This window comes from Mustela nigripes, chromosome 12 (genome assembly GCF_022355385.1).
Source record: "Mustela nigripes isolate SB6536 chromosome 12, MUSNIG.SB6536, whole genome shotgun sequence".
In the NCBI taxonomy this organism is placed as follows: domain Eukaryota; kingdom Metazoa; phylum Chordata; class Mammalia; order Carnivora; family Mustelidae; genus Mustela; species Mustela nigripes.
In genome coordinates this window covers 67008589-67029510 of record NC_081568.1, presented here as the reverse complement: position 1 = coordinate 67029510, position 20922 = coordinate 67008589, and positions in this window count along the sequence as shown.

Sequence of the window (20922 nt, the reverse complement as noted above, 5' to 3'; positions counted from 1 at the left end):
TTATTCTCTAATCCAGTTTGTTTGGCTGTACCTGGCTAATTTACCTTCTAATTTCCGTATCAGCAGCCAATTATGTGGATTGCTCTACTTTAGCCAAAAGAGGTAAGTCAATTTATAGCTTTAAAGGTAACTAAAGCCAAAACAAATAACAACTGAGGCTCATGGTTAAATTTCAATATTTGAAGGGCTGTTAAAAAAAAAAAAAAGTACAGAACCCTTTTGACAGATGGAAACACGGCAATGACTAAACACATAGCAGAGAGTGTGTTGATGATTTTTGTTTTTAAAAAGGCCAAATTGTCTTAAGAAATGTTTCTAAATTGAGTACTTTAGAAGACAATCCATCAAATTAATTGAGGGATTGCAAATGTTGCCACAGGTCCTTGTTATGTTTACCAACTGAGAACCAACAGATTAAATTAGGAAGACCACATAAATACTGTAGCTTCATGGGTATTAAAAAGACTTGAGACAAATGACCATAAAGGTGATTTTGAACTCAGATGGAATGAGATACTGGGCAGATGACAGAAATGCTATGAGTTGCAGAGCACTCATTTATTTGGGTTTGCTGGGAAGGAATGGTGGTGGATGAACCACAGGGAACAATGAAATGTATGCAAGAATTGAGAGAATGGGGGATGAGAGTTTAGAGTTTGATCAACAGGATTCTGGCAAAGTGATCAAAATGACCATGACATTGTACATCTCCACATACAGGAGTCTGATCGGCCACACCATGCATTTTCACATTTAATGGAACTTTATATTTCTATTTTCAAATATAAAATTTGTAGTTCTAATACATATCAGGATGATATTCCACATCAAATACCATGTGGGATTTTTTTTTTCTTTCATTCCTACTTTGCAGTGTTGCATGACTCTCATTTCCTAATAAGGGCATTGGAGAGTATGCAAAGAGAGGACTCATATTAGAAAACTGAGTCTTCAGACTAACACAAGTCAGGTACTCCAAGAATCTACTTCTAAATAAATCTGCAAGTTCCTACCACCTGACAGATGAACAGTGAAGCAAAAATGAACACAATTTCATTTAGCTCTGAAGATGTAAATTTAATTAAGAATACTCTTTATTTGCTGAGCATTCAAATTCAATGTCACTAATACACAAATACTGCACAAATGTTAAGATGGACTTGCTATTTTTATCACTGAAAACAAAGTTGTTTCTGAATTTGTACTTAGAACTTCACATTGTTCCCCCACTTCAAAGGTGCAGGTTAAAAACTGAGAAAGAAAATAATTTGGGACATGTTTTAAAAAAAAATCTTTTTCTTTCAGTCAGTAGAAAGCTTTTTCCAACAAATGCTTATATAGATCACCAAAGTGTAATAGGCTGAAAGCCAAACTTTCTGGTTGAAACAGGAGGTGGAAACGCAAGAGCCAAGCTCACTCTTCGCTTCACCCTTTCCAAGAGGCCCAGTGACATCTTTTTGGTCCTAGACTTTAAGTATCACAGCCTGACTAATCCTGGGGTAGTCTAAGGAGTAACTTTCCAAAACAAAGAAAAAAAATATGAGAATTTTTGTGCATGCAATGAACCTGTTTGGGAAGGAGACCTCCTTGTAATTTGTCACCGCACTCAGCATGGAGTCTCCTGATAGTCTCTCTTTCCCTCTTCCTCTGTCCCTCATCCTGATCTCTCTAAGTAAATAATTTTTTAGAAAAGATTAACTATCACAGCACAGCAATCTTTATTCTAATTCCTTTATTTATTCACTCAAATGTGTTTGCTGAGTCCCACCCTATGCTAGATACTCTCTTAGACACTCCGAATACAGAAGAAAATAATACTAACTGGGCCCTTCCTTTCATGTAGATCATAGTCCAGCCAAGAAAAAACACAAGATACCGATTAGGAATTTTGGCTGTATACTGTGAAACACATGAGCTAATTATCCTGATATTCCAAAAAGAAGTGCTTAGTTTTTTGCAGTTATAAGCACATAATATATAATATATGATATCACTTCCTTCAAAGTTGACTCTAAGAAACTCAAATGTCTTAGAATGGCCTAAAATTTTCAGAATGTTCATACTGTATGGCATTCAAGGAAATATTATTTTCATCCTTATGGTATTTCTATCTAGATAAGGTAAATATTCCAACTGGCTATAAATGTCTAAGTACATTATCTGCTTAGCTAAATTTCTGCTGGGAAGTCATAAAATGCTCCCATTGCTTATCCTGTAAATGGATGATGGCCAAAAGACAATCATTCCCTTTGGATTTCATGTGTTTCTCTGTGAAGACATAGTATGGCCTAAGACTATGACTCAAATAATGGTCTCACACGAAAATGCCCGATGGCAATTCTGTGAGTGTTCTCATTCTTTCCACTCTGCCTTCTTTGTGGAATATGGCTTCTTGCTGTAGGCAGGGATTCTGATCAACTTTCCAAAAGGGAGGCAAAAGCTTCTCAAGAATGAAGAAGATAAATTCAAGCTAGTATGCTTCTAGAGCTTAAGGAATTCGGATGGCTAATGTTTAAAATATGACTTATGAACTATGTGACTTTAGATAAGCAGCTTCATTTCTCTGTGATTCAGTTTGCTAATTTGTAAATTAGAGGCAATATAGTTCCTATCTCATTAGATTATTGTGATTAAAGAGAATGAAGTATGTTTAGAAACAAGAAAAATTCTGCCACTCAATATGTTTAATAGTATACAATATACATCATATACATTGCATCTACATTCTAGTATTTATACAAATATACAGATATGTGTACTATATATATTCATACATGTATATTCATAATGTACATGAACAATTCAAGTATATCAAAATAAAAATTTATTTTCTTCCACTGTTTTAAAATTAATTTAATGGGATAAAATTTCCCTGCATAATATATCTCTTTCTGAATAGACCCCATTAAAAAAAAAAGTTGTTGGCCATTCTAAGTCCCAAACAAACTTCACTTTTTAGTATACAGTTCCAGAGAGAGAGGTACTGAAAGTCTGCATTTGATGTAAGTACAAATCTTCACCTCTGCCCCAGCTGGAAGTGGCCCTCTCTCTTCACTGGGGAAAAAATCAAGAGTCCTACTGGCCCTCACTATTGAAGCGGCTAGGGGAAGTGGCCACTTCTTCTTTGGGTGGTTCTTAGATTAATGGACAGCCTCTCCCATAAGCTTACAGGTGACCCCACATGAAGGAAGCAAGGAGGACAGGGAGCAGATGGAGGTGGGCAGCATGGTCTTAGCTATCTTTCCTTCCTGGTTCAGCTTCCATGGAAAGTTTTTTGAAGGAATTACAAATGTGTGTATCTTAGGGAAAATATCCATAGCGTGTTTATAAAAGATCACTCTGGTAAGCTCTTGGCAAGCCTTAAGGATCAGAGCTGTCATCTTTGCCTATCCTTCATAGTCTGGAGAAGATGAATGATGATAAAGTTACTCATCTACAAGAGTTCAGTTTTCTCCATAAACACAGCTGTGTCGTGAGTTAAGCAAACTCAATATGTGAAAATTCGGAATGACTGAAAAATAAACTAAAGATGATTATTTGCACCATAAGAGAATTCCATGTTTTATAAATGATTCATTATGGAATTATTTTGAATAGTGAGGTCTCTTAATGATCCTGAAATGTATTTCTGTTTATAGGCATGTGATTCACATGCCAAGTTTTTGGAGCCTCATTAATTGCATACAGAAAGGTATAACCACATTGACGGCTCTCTCTTCCCTTTTGTAAAGGATTGTTTATTTTTCCAAAGGTAGATCACCTTTGTGTTATTTGTGTGTGTGTGTGTGTGTGTGTGTGTGTGTGTGTAATTTACATGTGAACTTAGACTTTAACTTTCCCATTAAGTTTGCTTTTTAGGAAAATAACTTGTATTATTTCAATGCTAATTAAAATAATTTTGCCTAATTCTAGAAAGTAATACTTCAGACATTACATTAGTAAGGGTAGGTTTGTAGTCACATCACTTCTTTTTCCAACACAGTGCTGAGTCTAGGAATAAATCACACCCGGGCATGGGATGCAGACCAGGCATGAGGAAAGTGGACTGTACTGTCTGAAAGGCTTGAATGATTTCACCACTTTCGAGTAGACATGCAGATTCCATTTCTCACAAGTCAGCTTTGGAGTATGTGATTACTTGCCAGACCAGTAAGTGAATTTAAACCTGGCAGAAACTGAGAGATACAATCAGGTAATGAGCAGCTAAAAGGAATATAGAAACCTTCACAGTCGAACTTCACAAGATGGAAGGAAGCATAGAGAGATATTGTGAGCTGTTGCTGGAAGCAAAAGAATGACCATTTACAGCTTCAAAGGGAAAAATAAACAAAAAGGCAATAGTTAAAAACCATGCATGTACTTAAAAATTGGAAGAAGAGAGAAATGGGGTGTGGCTTAAGCGAACTAAGGTCTTCTCTTCAAAATGCGCCATTGAAACTTTTAAAAATCAAGAAAAAAAAGAAAACACGATGGCCAAGCATCATATTTAAACTTGGCTGTGAAGCTAGCAGAAGAACTAAAACAGAAGTGGGTAAAAGTGGTTTTGTTTGAAGGAGAAACAGAGGAGAAAGCATGCCGACCAGTGTTTCTCAGCATCAGTGCTTTCCTTCTGGACTTTTTTTTTTCCTTTTTACACTGTGTACCTCATTTACTTTGGTTTTAACACATCTTTTGCATGTATAAACAGAGGCATACAAATACACTAGAATCTCTAGAATCTTCCACGACTGGCATCATCCTGACCAAAAAAATGCAAACTTTCCAGCAGGATCACAGGGCCACTGATGACAAAAAACTGCTTACTGGTCTAACTTTAACCAGTTTCTAACACCCAGTGCTGCCAAGCAAGTTACAACTCCTCCAAATGGGTCTTTCTCTCCTGCCCCCTCAAAGTCCCTATTCTTCTGCTTGTTGTTTGCCCACTGGCTCTCGCATCCATTTCCCGTCTTTTCTCTTTGTTCTGTCTCACAGGGACCTCACTCCTGCAAAGTATATTCCCAGACTCCCTACCTGGGCAGTAGGAGCCAGTAATGGGAGCCAGGCATGCAGGAGGGAAATAAAAATCAGGGGATTACCCCTCCCTGGCTCCCTCATTTCTGCTACATGCAGTTTCTGGACAGTCTGTGTGTCCTGGATGGTCCCAGTTCCCAGCCAGCAGACTCTGCCCGGTTCTCTTGCCACCTGGCAGCCTCAGCTGCTCTGTTCCTTGCAAGCACATCCGCTTCTCTTTATCTCTCCAGCCCTGGGAGCCAGAACGGTTCCCCAGAGGTGTTAATCTCTGAATTGCTTCACCTTTTGCCATTTGTTCTACCAACTCTTCCAGGACCTTTGAAGCTACTTCTGTTTATTAAATTTTGTTAAATTTAATAAAAGGAAAGGAGAAAATTATTAAATTTTCCCCTCAACTACATTGGAATGATTATTTTCTGACTTAGGGAGCTGGCTGATGCTTCTTTGTCCACTGAGAGGAAGGTCAAGGATCATCACCACCTTCAGGAAGCCCACCCAGTCTGTGTTCACAGCTCTTCTTTTGCCTCTATGACCATCACTCTCACTTCCACTTGGCATTGTGGCTGTTTCTCTGGTCTGTTTTATCAGACTTTGATTTTCTCAAGGGCTGAGACCCTATCATATATGCATTCTCTTGTATTGAATATGGACTAGACTCAGTGAGCACCCAGTAAACACTTGTTGAGAGATATTAGAAACATGGAAAATTTTCTTTTCAGATGGACAGTAATGTTGATGTCCCAAACACACATATCTGAAAGCCCGTGGATGGAGTCCAAAGTATTTCTTAGAGATATCCACTGTAATGTTCTCTAAACTGCATCTTTTGCTCATGGAAGGTACCTTTCCAGTGTTTCCCAGCATCACACCCAGTAAAAAATACACTTTATATAGAGACTCAGTACTGAGTAAAGACTACAGATTTTTAACTCTGCTTTTGTTTTCATGATAGATTCATACATACACAAGATAGGTACTTAAAATTCTATTCTTTTCAACTCACTCTGTTCTATTTCATTAAAAAAATTCTGGTTGCATCCCACTAAATTAATTTCATGAAAATCTAAGAGTCACAAAGTTTCAACTGAAATGCCTACCTTTAGGTGATAGAGATAGCTTTATTTACTTAAAGAGGAGGTCTTCAAGGATGGGTGAGATTATTTCTCCTGTGCTCTTGTAATATCATTCCCTCATATACATTATAGATGCCCAAAATCCCACTGAGGAATCTGAGTAGCATTATGTTAAAGATTGAATATCTCCTTGTCCTCCTTTTAATAATAATAATGATAGAAACAAGAAAAATCATAATTATAATGCTCCTTGGGAGTATAATAGTTTAGTAACACTAAACTATTATCAAACACACTTTAATATATATAAATGAGTTTCACGTGTTCCTATCAGGGTACTGTTTAACGAACAGAGAAGGTAGAAATGCTGAACACCTGAAGGGAAAGGAAAAAGGCTTTCTAATTTGGATATACGTACACACAAAAAAGAGATTTAGGAGCCCCTGGGTGGCTCAGATGGCTAAGTGTCTGCCTTTGTCACAGGTCATGATCCAAGGGTCCTAGGATTGAGTCCTGCATAGGGCTCCTTGCTCAAGGAAGAGTCTGCTTCTCCCTCTGCCAGCCTCTTCCCCTGCTTGTGCTCTCTCTTTCTCTAACAAATAAATAAAATCTTCACAAATAAAAAAGTCCTTTTTAAAAAAGAAAAGGTTTAGACCACTTAATAATACTACCCTGAGCATCTGATTAAAGAGTTTTTATATGTTAAGCTGACATCCTGATCAACAGGAACTCACTAACTTCTACTGAGTTACATACTTGTGAAGTTGATTTTTGATTCATTGACTTCTATCTTATACAAAGCTTGAAAATGCTCATAACCTTGGCTTGTATACTATATGAATCAGGCTGCAAAAAATCAAAATAATATTGTCTCACTGATGAAATATTTTGGATCAGGCTTACTATTAGAATAGCCTCAGTAGGTTTACAAGGCACTACTCCATCTCTCTTAGTATACAGATATCGTTTCTCTTATTCAACGTTCAGGCACAGATGCAAAATAATTTTTTCCAAGGTAAGTATCAAAAGACCATCACTGAGCCATCTGTGAAAAATTTCACATCTGAAATGTATAACTCAGGTCGGGAACAAAAAACACATAATAGATGGCTCAGGGTCAAAGTCTGCATCCTGAACAAAGAGGTAGATGTGATCCAAAGCAAGAGAAACACTGCATTCTCTTCTTCCGCCTCAGCTTCTAAAGACCATCAATTCAGGGTTTGATGGGAGTGGAGTGGGGAGATGAGCATTTTCCCATAGGATCCTTTTTATTCATTTGGCATCGTTTTTAGAAGTGGTCCTGTCTTTACCAGGCTACTGTTTGGTATTATTAAAAGACTTTTCCATGTGGTCCACAGCAGAGGAAAAAAATAAATTTTATTGAGCCCGACCTTCCCCGTCACCAAAAATTGCTGGGAAAGCCAGAGTTTGTTCTAGCCTGCAGGTGTACATTCCTCTTATTAGCTGGGGGGGGGGGGGGGAGTCTATGAAAAGGGAACTGAGTAGAGAGAAAGGAATGGTAACAAGAATGACAGAGAAAGAAAGGGCAATAAGCAGATGAAAGGGGGGAACACCTAGGAACATATATGTATGTTCCTAAGACACTAAGATGTCTTTCTTTCTGGAGTTTCCAACTTACCAGAAATATATAGCATTGGGTTTCAGACTGGCCCCTATTCCAAACCTGGGTTTCTTGCTGATAATTAGTTCATCCTTAAAGGGACACCATTACAGGTTGACTTGTGTCCCCTAAAAATACATATGTTGAAGTCCTAATTCCTAGTACCTCAGAATGTGGCCTTATTTGGAAACAGGGTTATTGCCTTTGTAATCATTTAAGATGAAGTCATACTGGAGTAGGGTTGGGCCCCTACTCCAGTATGACTTATGTCTTAGGAGAAGCGGAAATCTGGACAGTGAAACAGGCACATATAGAGGGAAAACACCATGAAGAGACGCAGGGAGAAGATGACCATTTACAAGTTGGGGAGACTTCCTGGAACAGATCCTTCTCTTACAGCTTGATTTTGGACTTGTAGCCTCCAAAACTGAGACAGTACACTTCTGTTGTTTCAGCGACCCAGGTTTTTATACTTTCTTATGGCAGCCCTTGCAAACCAGTACAGATACGAAGGCAGATTTCAGTCCACTTGCTAAATCTGAAATGGTCTGTGAAACATTAAGCATTGCTTTAAGACTGGGACAGAATGATGGTTTGCTTAGTCCCTGCCCTCTAAGAGCTCATGATCACAGTTTGAGCGTTCCAAGCAAGTAAAGCATTTCTTTAACTAACCTAACCGAAGAGAAAGTAGAGGACAGGTAACACTCTCCCACTGGTAAAGACAAGGAATCAAAAGGGAGAGATTAAGTGACTTCTTAAACTGAACATCTCAAGAGTTGATTGAACTTTTCTCACTTAATTTGCCTAGGAACAAATGGTTTCATTTGTAAATCAGGGGTAAGGAGGGTTCAAGTGGAGAGTCTCTTCTTTAACTAGGGGTCATTTGGGGGCTGGGTATGACTGAGTGTGAAATGTTGAAGCCCAAACATTTGTTTATCTCACTTTGCTGTCTCCCTTCTTCACCCTTATTTATCCAGATTTCCTTTTCTTCCCTGGATTGGTAGTATGTTTTAGGGACACTATGTGGTAGGCTCAATAAAAAATAATAGTAATACTCCTTAGAATAATGCAGAGAAAGGGTATAAGAACAAAATTGAATCATAAGAACATGAAAACTCAATTCAGATGACTGTGAAATGTATTTGAAGTATAGACAAACTGTTGTATTGTCTCTTTAGTAGACATACTTGCTTTAGGCCAGTCAGTTATTGGATTATTTGCCATTTTTACTCTTAGGTCTAACAAATAACTGAAAGTATTTGAAAGGACATTGTCTGTGCAAGGCTGTCTACAACTGCAAGGCTGTCTGGTAATTTTGCCATGTTTTATGATTCCCATGAGGTCACCCACAAGACTCACAATCAAGAGACGTTTTTGCTGCATACAAATTGGCTCTTTCAGGATCTTGAGTCAAAAATTGAGGTTATTGTATCAGTCCCCACAAAATCCTATTCTGCGTTATTATCAGCATCTCCTAAAGTAGATTACGTTGTGTTAGATTCTAGCAATTTGTTTTTCATGTATCCATTCTTCTCTCCTAGACTACATCAAATACTTATTTATCCATTAGAGGGCAGTGTTTCACAAATTTTAATTCTGTTGTCACTTGGGACATTTGAACGGTCAATTTCCTGACAAAATAGTGAAAAGCCTTAGAGAATTCTGTTTCAGTAACAGTCTAATTTGGAATTTTGAAGATGACATATGTGAAGCCTTCATATAGAGTGTAAATTCCAAGACCGTATCGGACACGTTTATTCATTGATGTGGCACCAGGACATAAGCAATGACAAAGGACAAAATATTTGCAGTATTAAACTGATGCTGATAAGGCTGTGTAATAAAATGTTAAAGCTTCAGATTATTTATTGGGCTTCAGAAACTCAGTCTGGTCCTCGCATTTTTTCATCAGCCCATACAAATAGTCCATCTCCTTGTTTTCTGTATATTTTGTGTACAGAGAGCAACCAATGAGTTTTTGTACTACTGTGAAACCAAAGAAAACTAATGCACTAAGAAAGTTCTAGAAAGAAACACATCGGCTGATTCAGTGATTATCTCTGGGTAGGGAACAGGTTTGAAGAAAGACGTGAGCAGATTTCTATTATTAGCTTTTTATTTTTGTATAATTTGAATTAATATAAAATGCATTATACATCGTGTATTTTTTAATAAAAGGAAGGAGAGGAGCATCTGCCATTTAAACAATGTTATTATTTCAGTTGAAGTTTATAGCTCTCTTTTCACTATGATTGTCATATTTTAGAGAAAATATTCTGTATATAATCACTGATAAGAGATTAGATGCACAAGACACATAATAAAGTAAATACTGGCATTTCGGGGTTTTTATACTATTGGTGTAGATATTTGGAATGATCTTAAAATTTTAAGACAGTATGCAATGAGAAGAGATTTTCACCATCCCTTTGTTTTACACAAAAATGTTTTCTAACCTAGAATAACTAGTTGAAATACAAAATTATTTAGAATTAAGGAAAGAAAGAATTCATTAGAATAAAAATAAAAATAAAAATTTAGATGAACAAACTTGACTTGTTTTCACTCTTAGTACCAGCTCATGTGCAGATAATTACTGAACATTCTAGATTGCCTGTCAAAAAGGAATGTCACCAGGAACAATGATTCATTCTTGCAAACTCCAGAATTTCAAGATATGAAGACAAAATACATATCCTGTCTACTCTATCATTATACCTCTAACCCCTTCCCAAGTCCTTCCACTTCTTTATTCACACTCTTGACTTCAGTTGTTTTTTATTTTATTTTATTTTTTTAAAGATTCCATCCATTTATTCGACAGAGATCACAAGTAGGCAGAAAGGCAGGCAGAGAGAGAAGAGGAAGCAAGAAGCAGGCTCCCTACTGAGCAGAGAACCTGACGCAGGGCTCGATCCCAGGACCCTGGGATCATGACCTGAGCCGAAGGCAGAGGCTTTAACCCACTGAGCCACCCAGGCGCCCCTTGATGAGACTTGAGGAGGTAAACTGTCAGGGCTAACAAGCCATCTGGTATTTTCTGCTTCTCAGATTCCATTCATGAGCTTTAAAGCTGGGGGACAATTGTCAATGACTGTAAGTAGAGGGGTTACCATGCAGCTTATCCTTTGGAGCCATCTCCTTTTCTAACTGAGTTATTTGGTGCTCCAGAACCCTACATCTGTGACAGGGCTGAAAGAACAAGTTTCCAAAATTTAAACTATCCCTAGTCAAAGATGTTAGCTCTTTGTGGCATCTACAACTGGTAACCTGGATTATTCAAAAGAAATGAATAAGTGGAATAGGATTCTTTTCATATTTGCATAGTCACCCAAGAATATTAACTTCACTCTTTTCTCAGGTCTCAAATCTATGAGTAATGTGCACTGTGGTGGGACAGAACCGATGAGTGAAAATAGCCAAAAGGGAAATCTGTGGGTCTGGGAAATTCTGTGAGTTTGATGGCTTAATAGCAGTATGAGATAACAAGTCTAGACTATATAAATTGAAATGCCATTATATATGCTTTAGAATAATGGGAAGATCTGGAAAATGCATTTACTTAATTCATTTCAGGCCCATGCAAATACCAGAAAACTGATCTGCAGGATAAATGCAGATTCTAACACTCATACATTATTACCATCACTCATGGATATGTGGATCCTTAAAAGTAATTAATTTACCCCTTTGGCTAGATCTTCCTAAACCCGTAAACAATGCTCCTCATGCTCTTCTTAACTGGACTGTGAAGACTGAAATGAACTGAGTGAAGACTATCTCTGCTATCCATTCGGCTGACCTGAGTTTGAGGTCAAACCTGTGCCAGAGCTGGGTGAGTGTCTCAAGGAAGAGAAAGGGCCTTCCTTCTGTCAGGCCACAAGGTGGGGCATGAAGAATTCGGTGACGTATTACAACTCAGGAAATATACAAAAACCCAAGAAATGAGCAAGAAGAGGAAACTGAGGCCATTTCTGGTTGATGGGTCATTGGGCTTCCTCCAATATTCCTGTTCCTACAGATCTTTTTCAAACCATGACAACTTTCAACTTCTTCTAGACTTGGCAGCTCTTGCTCAGAGCAAAAAGCCTCACCTATTGCTTCTCTGGGAACAGAGGTTTGTTTGCTGGCATCTCAAGCTCTCCCCCTTCCAGCTACACCTATCCTCATGCTAACAAAGCCTTATCTCTTTTCTCAAAAGGACAACTGCCTCCACCACTTCTTTGCCTTTGAGACTATGATCTGCTCCCCAACCTGTTTCACCCAGTTATCCTTTCAGAACTTGCTCCATCAACTAGTACCTTACCTCCCCTTAACATAAAGTCATACTCAAACTTTTCACTTCAAAAAAACCCCCCAAAACTCTGTTTTGGTAGGTAGGTAGGCCTGCCTAATGTGTCATCAAAACATCAACATCTTACTTTTTCTCCTGCTTGAGTAAATAACCTACACTCTCATTCTCTTAGCTTCACTTTGAATTGATGACCCCACCAGCTATAATCTTTATTTATTTATTTATTTTGGTGTACTAACTCCCATAAAGCTCCTAATGTGTAGGTCTAGGGACCTCTACTCAGTCCCCAGCAAACTTGAAGTTTCTGAAGAATCTGACAGTGATCGTGCCTAGCATTCTCTCCAAGAAAATTTCTGTGACATCCTCTCCCTTGCCCTCCCTCCTCCTTCTCTGACTCTTCACTTGGTGTGTCCTCTTTTTATTCCAGTATAGTAAATCACTGGTTCTCAAACTTAGCTCACCAGAAGCATGTGGAACTTACATTTGTCTATTCTACCCAGAAGTTTCTATGTAAGTAAGTCTCAGATATGGTCTGAGAATATGCATTTCTAACAAATGTTGACTCTGATGTTGAATGTCTGAGGCCCACAGGTCCATTCGTTTATCTGCTTCCTTCCTATTTTATACTCTTGTATTAAGAAAATTAACCTACTCCTAAGCATCTTCTGTAATCTGTATTCAGATGACCCCCTCCCATCTCTACATCAAAGGTCCAATCATTCCCCTCTTGAACTCTTCATCCAGGTTTACTTACACCTACTGAACATATCACCTTTGCTTGTATATTTTATAGGCTCCTCCAAATGAACATGTCCAGTATGGTACGTATTATGTTCTCCATTACAAATGGACTTCTCACTTGTGCTCTCCTGCTGACTTATAAGCATCAGCTTACCTGCACAGCAAGGGGCTTGGAGCCAGCTTTGACTTCCTTTGTTCTCAGCACTTCTGCCCCACATATAATGGTTCTCCAAATCCTCTAAATTCTACCTCCATGATATTCCTCTGCTCTTGTTTTCTCTAATTTTTCTTGTCTGCTATATCACAAATACATTCTAATTGAATCCTCTGTTCTCTATCCCATCATCCGTTCTAAAATTCATCTTTCTAAAATTCACGCCTAATCATGTCACTTCACCCTTCTTTAAAAACCAAATTTACAATGACTCTGCATTATCTGCAAGGTAGAGTTATGATGTCTTAACATGATACTCACAATATACCCCATCTAATTTCATCTTCTGATTCTTCCCTTTGCTTCTAGATTTATGGTTATACCTGAGAACCTACCACATCCAGAATTAACCATCCAGAATTAACTCTGTGTATACTCAAGCTGGATCAACACTTTTGATTTGTTGCCCACATTAATCAATACTCACCTGTAATTCCTCTCTTGGGTTCTCCTGCCATTTTGTTCATATACCCTGTATAAGCTTTCCACCTGTTATTGTGGGCCTTTGTATACAGGCCAGGCTACCTTGCTAGGTTGTAAACTGCTTGATGGCCTGAGTGTGCACCAGTCATGTTCATATCCCTGGTACCTAATGCAGTTCCTAGCAGATGGAAGGCCTCTGATAAACATTTAGTTTGAATTGAAGCCCTACAGTCAGACAAACTGACATAGGTCAGACAAACATCACAAAATATAGATAGATATCCATGAGGCCTAAATTCCTAGCCACTCTGGCTGAAACTGTAGACTTCCTTTTCTCCTTCCCCATAACTACCAGAGTTGGAGTAAATGCTCAAGTGTCACTAACATGACTTAATTTGGATAGTCTCATGATGAACCAAAAGAACAAGTTCCAAATTAGATTTATATGACATATTTCCGGAAGCTCTAACTCCCCAACTTTCATTTGTCTGTTGAGATTGAATACCTGCCTTTAATCTTATGGTAGAGCCACAATGTACCTCTTATCTAGTTCATAATCCTACCATAGAGCCCATTTGTCAAGTGACTTACTTAACTTATCTGGCCCCCATCTCCTCGTTTCTAAAACTGATACAGCAACAGTCTTTACCTCATAGTCTCTAATCAGGGCTTTAAAAACAGCTCAGCTAACCGCTTCCTCATATCAGGGAGATCATATGATAGTTGTCTTTCTCTGCTTGACTTATTTCGCTAAGCATGATTATAAAAAATAAAAAATTAATTTAAAAAAAACAGCTCAGCTAGAATTCCTACACCATCCTCTTCCTCCCCACTTAAGGATTTAAATAAGTTAGCTTAAAAATTAAATTAGTAAGTACACACTAGGTACTCAATAAATAGTCACTATTTTTAATGTTAGTTGTGTTCTGAATCTCTTCCATGGACTCCCAGGACAGAAGTCCAAAGATCAAATTTTCCAAGGTGTTTGCATATGTTAAGATGTTTATATTTTATATATAATCACTAGAGATGTGAAATTATTTTTTAACAACTAGGCCTGGAATTGCTGAAAATGCCTTCAAACTCTTTAGACACTAGAAATGTGCTTTTACTTATCTTACAGAAGCTGACATGTTGTCATACCAAAACATATCCCATTTGTTGGTACACATCTATTTACTGCAGGAGAGAGCAATGTGCCTCTATCATTTTGCAGTTCTTAATAATGGATATAAGGATAGCAATGCTGAAAATTGCATTGAATTTATTTTTCCCTCCTTATTAATAAAAAATGTGTTTTTCTTTAACCCACAAGCATATTAAGTGGTCCTGTGGGAAAGAAACAAAATAAAAGCAATTTGACAGCTAAATCTGAGATCACCAAAACTCCTTTATCCACCCTGCATACAGCTCTTAGCCAAAACATTTTCCTATTGAAAATTTAATTCTGCATTTAGAAAATATTCATTCATTCCTGTAGCATTCCTGGGTTTTAAGAGAGATAATTCCTAAATTCTATCCTCAATTCACCCCCTGAAATTCGAGACCTCCAAAGGGAACCTAAGACATCAAGAGGTTAAATGGCTTTCTCAGGACCACACACCATGTTAGGGTCGAAGCTGAGGTTAGAGACGGCAAGTTTCTCCATTTCTTTCTTAAATAAGTGTTTCACAAGGCTGACTTCCCTCTCTATTTATTTAGGTGTAGTAACTGTGCTGGTCACCAGTGAGTGAGGTTTCACAGTGTGGCAATAAGATACATAAAAGATGACCTTTTAGGAAAGCATTTTGTGCCCTTTGCTTAAAGTAACACAGATACTCAAAATAAATCTTTCTCTCCATTTGTCTGGATCTGAAAGTCTGTGTGTGTCAACATAGCAGGTAACCAGCTTTGGGACTTATGTGTGTCTTGTTCAGTCCTTTAAGAAAATCCCTTTCCCACAGGCATCTTGTTTTACATTTTTGTAAGAAACCTACAGTGTCTTTCTTTCCAAATTATACTTTGAAAAGTAAGAGGAAAATACTTATCTACTGTTATGGGATATAACGACTGTGATGTAATCAACTATCTGGCAGCTTTTATCAGACAGGGATACAATGTACGGTTGAGTAGGTCATGTAAAGACTGACTAGGGCAAGTCATTCCCATCATAGTCTACACGAATGGTGTCCTCTGCAGTTACACAATGCACAACACGTGTGGCCATGCACCGTTGTCTTCTTGATAAAGCTGAAGCTTGTGTCCACATGTAGAATAATTTCCAGCTATGTCCTTTGGCTTAGCCCATGAAACAGGAAAGTATTGACTGGTACTGCCAACTAAATGGTCAAGAAAATGTCGTAATATACTGAAGCACTTGAAATTTGCTCTTAAAATTTTTTTGCTTTATCTCATCATTTTTAAAAAGATTTATTTATTTATTTGAAAAAGAACACACAGGGGTGGGGCAGAGGAAAAATATTGAGCAGACTCCCCACTGAGTGTGGAATCCCACACAGGGCTCAAGAGGGAGCTCCATCTCAGGACCCTGAGATTATGACCTGAACTAAAAGCAACTGAATAAGCCACCCTGGAGCCCCTATTTATCATTTTTAAAAATTTATTTTCTCCCTTTTGTTTTCTACTAACATTATATCTACATTTCACCACTGGTGTTTTATGTTATTTTATTTTTTCTTTTACATTTCTCCTCTTAAAAAAAAAAAGGGTTAATGTGCATGATCATATTGCATTTTTTTAAAAAGATTTTATTTATTTATTTGACAGACAGAGATCACAAGTAGGCAGAGAGGCAGGCAGAGAGAGGGGGAAGAAGGCTCCCTGCCGAGCAGAAATCCCGATGCGGGGCTCAATCCCATGTCCCTGAGATCATGACCTGAGCCAAAGGCAGAGGCTTAACCCACTGAGCCACCCAGGTGCCCCTATATTGCAGTTCTTAATAATAATGAGTATAAGAGTGGCAAATATTCACTATGTTGAATCTATATTTTCTCCTTATTAATAAAAATTGTGTTTCTCCCACAGGCAGCAACCTCTTCAACCTCAGCTGCAGTAACTCCTTCTTGGAAACATCATGAAAGGCAAGCAAAGCAAGAGCAAAAGTGAACTATTGGGACTTCATCAAGATCAAAAGCTTTTGCATAGCAAAGGAAACACTCAACAAAACCAAAAGACAACCAACAGAATGGGAAAAGATATTTGCAAATAATATATCAGATAAAGGGCTAGTATCTAAAATCTATAAAGAACTTATCAAACTCAATATCCATAGAACCAATAATCCAATCAAGAAATGGGTAGAAGACATGAACAGACATTTCTGCAAAGAAGACATCCAGATGGCCAATAGACACATGAAAAAGTTCTCAACATCACTTTGCATCAGGAAAATACAAATCAAACCACAATGAAATACTACCTCACACTAGTCAGAATGGCTAAAATTAACCAGTCAGGAAACGAAACATGTTGGCAAGGATGGAGAGAAAGGGGAATCCTCCCACACTGTTGGTGGGAATGCAAGCTGGTGCAAGCTGACTTCCTTAACAGGACTTAAAAACACTCTGGAAAACAGCCTAGATGTTCCTCAAAGAGTTGAAAATAGAGCTACCCTATGACCCAGCAATCGCACTACTGGGTATTTACCCTAAAGATAACAAACGTAGTGATCCGAAGGGGCACATGAACCTGAATGTTTATAGCAGCAATGTCCACAATAGCCAAACTATGGAAAGAACCTAGATGTCCATCAACAGATGAATGGATAAAGAACATGTGGTACACACACACACACACACACAATGGAGTCCTATGCAGCCATCAAAAGAAATGAAATCTTGCCATTTACAACAACGTGGATGGAACTAGAGGGTATTACACTGAGTGAAAAGAGAAAGACAATTACCATATGATCTCTCTGATATGAGGAATTTGAGAGGCAGGGTTGGGGGTTGTGGGAGGTAGGGAAGGAAAAAAATGAAACAAGATGGGATCAGGAGGGAGACAAACTGTAAGAGATTCTTAATCTCAGGAAACAATCTGAGGATTGCTGGGCGGGGGAAGGGATAGGGCGCTTGGATTATGGACATTGGGGAGGGTATGTGTTATGGTGAGTGCTGTGAAATGTATAAGCCTGATGATTTACAGACCTGTACCCCTGGGACAAATAATACATTATATGTTAATAAAAATAAATTTTAAAAATTAGTGTTTCTCCTTAACCCACAAATATATTAAATAGTTATTGGGAAACATAATTTTTACTTTAATTTAGCTATTATAGGTCTCTTCCATTAAGTTCTTTTCACCTTTCCTAATTACTCTCTGAAAAAAAATTTTTTTTTTAAGATTTGATTGTCAGAGTGAGAGAGAGCACAAGCAGGGGAACAGTAGGCAAAGGAAGAAGCAGGATCCCCACCTGAGCAAGGAGACTAATGTGGGACTCGATCCCAGGACCCTGGGATCATGATCCAAGCTGAAGGCAGCCACAAAAGGGAAGGCGTCCCTTCCCTAATTCCTCTTAATTTACTTCATTACCAGTTTGTTTTTGGAGTTGGATAAAGTGTATGAAATATCAATCCAGGACAACTTGGTTCCAATTCTAGTGGTTCTGAAATAGGGGTTTCTAGGACTATGAGTCCGGACATTCAGCCGCCTTACCTGAAAAATGCAAGGGGCAAGCCCAATAATCTCCAATGCCACTCATTAATTTAGAAGATTTGTGTATCAGCGAACTGTTTTTTTTTCTTTTAAGACAGCATTGGGTGCATGGCAAATTGTTTGTAATTTAAGGACACACTATCATTCATATATATATATATATATATGTATATATATATATACATACATTTTTTTTTCTGGCTCATAGGCTCCACTTTGACCAATAATCTCAGTGATAGCTGAAAAAACACAGTCAGTCTTATGAAATCCCAAGAAACCACACTAGCCAGAGAAGTGGGGTAGTAAGCTAAAAATAAAGTTAGGAGCAGTCAGTTGCAATTTCCATCTGCTTTTTCTTATTAATATTCTAGTATTATTCCCATCCTAATTAGTGACAATATATTACTTAAGCTCATCTGTAAAGTGAAGATGACATAGAACTCTCAGGGTTCTTGTAAGACTGAGAGAGTTAATGTAGGTGACAGTGGCGGCCACATTCATTCAATAAGTACTAGTATCCCTTCAGTCCTTCGGCCAACTCAGATTAAAAAAGAACTATATAACCAGATAGATCAAATAAAAGGAACTATGTAACAGACAGATCATACTTTTATTTGGGGGGACTAAAGTTGAAAATACTAGCTTTCTTGGAGGTGTACTTCTCTCTCCAGAATCATAAAGAATAGCATGAATTAACTGATTCTTTAGCAGACAGTCAATCCAAAGACCATAGAGAACCTGGGGACACACTTTGGTCTGAATGACATGAACTCACTATTACATGGCACAGCGTGGAGCCCTACCCTACTTCATGACTGCCCAGCACATGTCAAAGCACTGGCGAGGTACCTGACTTCCTTAACAGGACTTAAAAATAATCACGGGGATGGTAGGCATTAATGTGCCTGAGAAGAATTACACCTCTTTTTTAAAATGGTTTGAGATATGACTGTAAGGGCAATTGAAGTTCTTCATCAAAATAAATGTTAGTAATTTAAGACAAAGTGCAATTTGTTTTCACTTATTTCACAAATGCAAAGAACAGACTGACAAAAGAAACCTCACAGATTACAAAAGAGCATTTGGTAAAGGAATGCACTTGCTACTTTGCAGATTTCTTTGGAAATAAATTAAGTCACAGGTTAAATCTAAATCTGTTGAACAAACGAAACTGTAAAGGGTTTCCAGTTATCTGATGGACCTTAAGTAAAATAATGGCGCAGATATCTTGAAATAGCAAAGGTAAAACACAAGACAAGCATCCTTTCTAAAAAAAAAAAAAAAACTCAGTATCACGGTTTGACAAAACATGCTTCAGGAACTTTCCACTCTAACCTACTATGTGTACAGCACTGCCTAATAAAAAATATGCCTACACTACTTGTCAAGCTTTTCCTTGCAATTAACACTCAAGTCAAATCAACTTGTCTTTAAAAATAAAGGCAATTCTCTGGCCTATTTTACTGAGAAGTCTACAGGCTTTGGATTTGATCTCTCAGTTCAACTGAATCACCAAAAACCTTGTTGCTCTCTCCCCAATCATCAACTCTGATTTCCTGGGGGTGGCTCCATTCTCAGTCTTAGTATCCCTTGTGTCCCTCCATTCCAGGGCCTCCTGATGTTAAATATTTCCTTGTTCATTTCCAGTGGATAATGAGAAAGTTTACTTCTCAGATACCTCAATCCGAAATCCCAGAACTGCATCTTCCAGCCCTCACTTGCCTGGCTTGTGTTCTATGCCTACCCATGAATGAAATTATAGTTGGGGATGTGAACTATGAAGGCTGCTCTAACTCAGGACTCAAGAGAGCTAGGGGTATGCACAGTAAATCCTGGCAAAAGACATGGATAGGAGATTCAGAGTGACATTAGGAAGGGGAGAAGGAGAAAAGATGAGGAGACAAGTAATAAATATCTACCATATTGATTCCTTCAAGCTCCTTACAGTTTATAAAAACAATAATGGGAGGGGGTGGCTAATAATACTACATCCTTTTTCTCTGCAAAATGAATAGTTTCTTAGACCATCCTGGTTAGAAGAAGCCCTTTGAATTTTAATATTGTCATCACTCATGTGGGATTTAAAACAAAGATCTCCTGGATCTCCCTTGCTTGCTTTATATGTTACAGGTTTCTCAGACCATGGGAAGCATAGGTTCTGACTCTGCCTGGGGGCCAAATGGGTGCAAGTAATCAGTCAAGTTATTTTGAGTGATATGAATATATTACCTGTAAACTCAAAGTTCCATCATATAGATGGCTTTTCTATTATGTATATATAATAAATAAAAATATAACTTGTGAAGCTCCTTTTCTCATAACTTTAGAAAAGATCTTGTTCCACCCTTAAGTATAATTAACTGCTTTTTAGAAAATGACTCTGGTATGATTTACCCACCTTAAACATTCGTTGATTACTCAACAGATACTCTGAACTCCGAACTATACACCAGAATTATATCAGAGTTTATTGCTGCTATATTCTCTTCCTCCTGCACACTTCCAAAAGAAAGAATGAGGCACAGAGTAGGTGTTGTGTGTTTTGTTAAACTATTGATACTGTCCACATTCAGATATGGGTTCTAAGGTGAATAAATACAAAGAATGTTGAGGAGGTAAGGAGGATGCTTTCAATCAGGCATTTGTTTGACCTCATGGCCAATATCTCTTCGGTTCCTTTTATTATTCATTGCAAATGCATTACTATTTTTTTTTTTTTTTTTAAAAAATTTTTTTTTTTTTTTTTTAATTATATTCTACATACAGTTCCACATCAGTATTTTCTGTTCCCTCCTCCCATAGCATTTTGGGATTTCAGAGAGGAAATGGGATTATGTAAAAGTGAAAGGCAGGGAATCAACTGATAATAGTGAAGTAACCATATTTT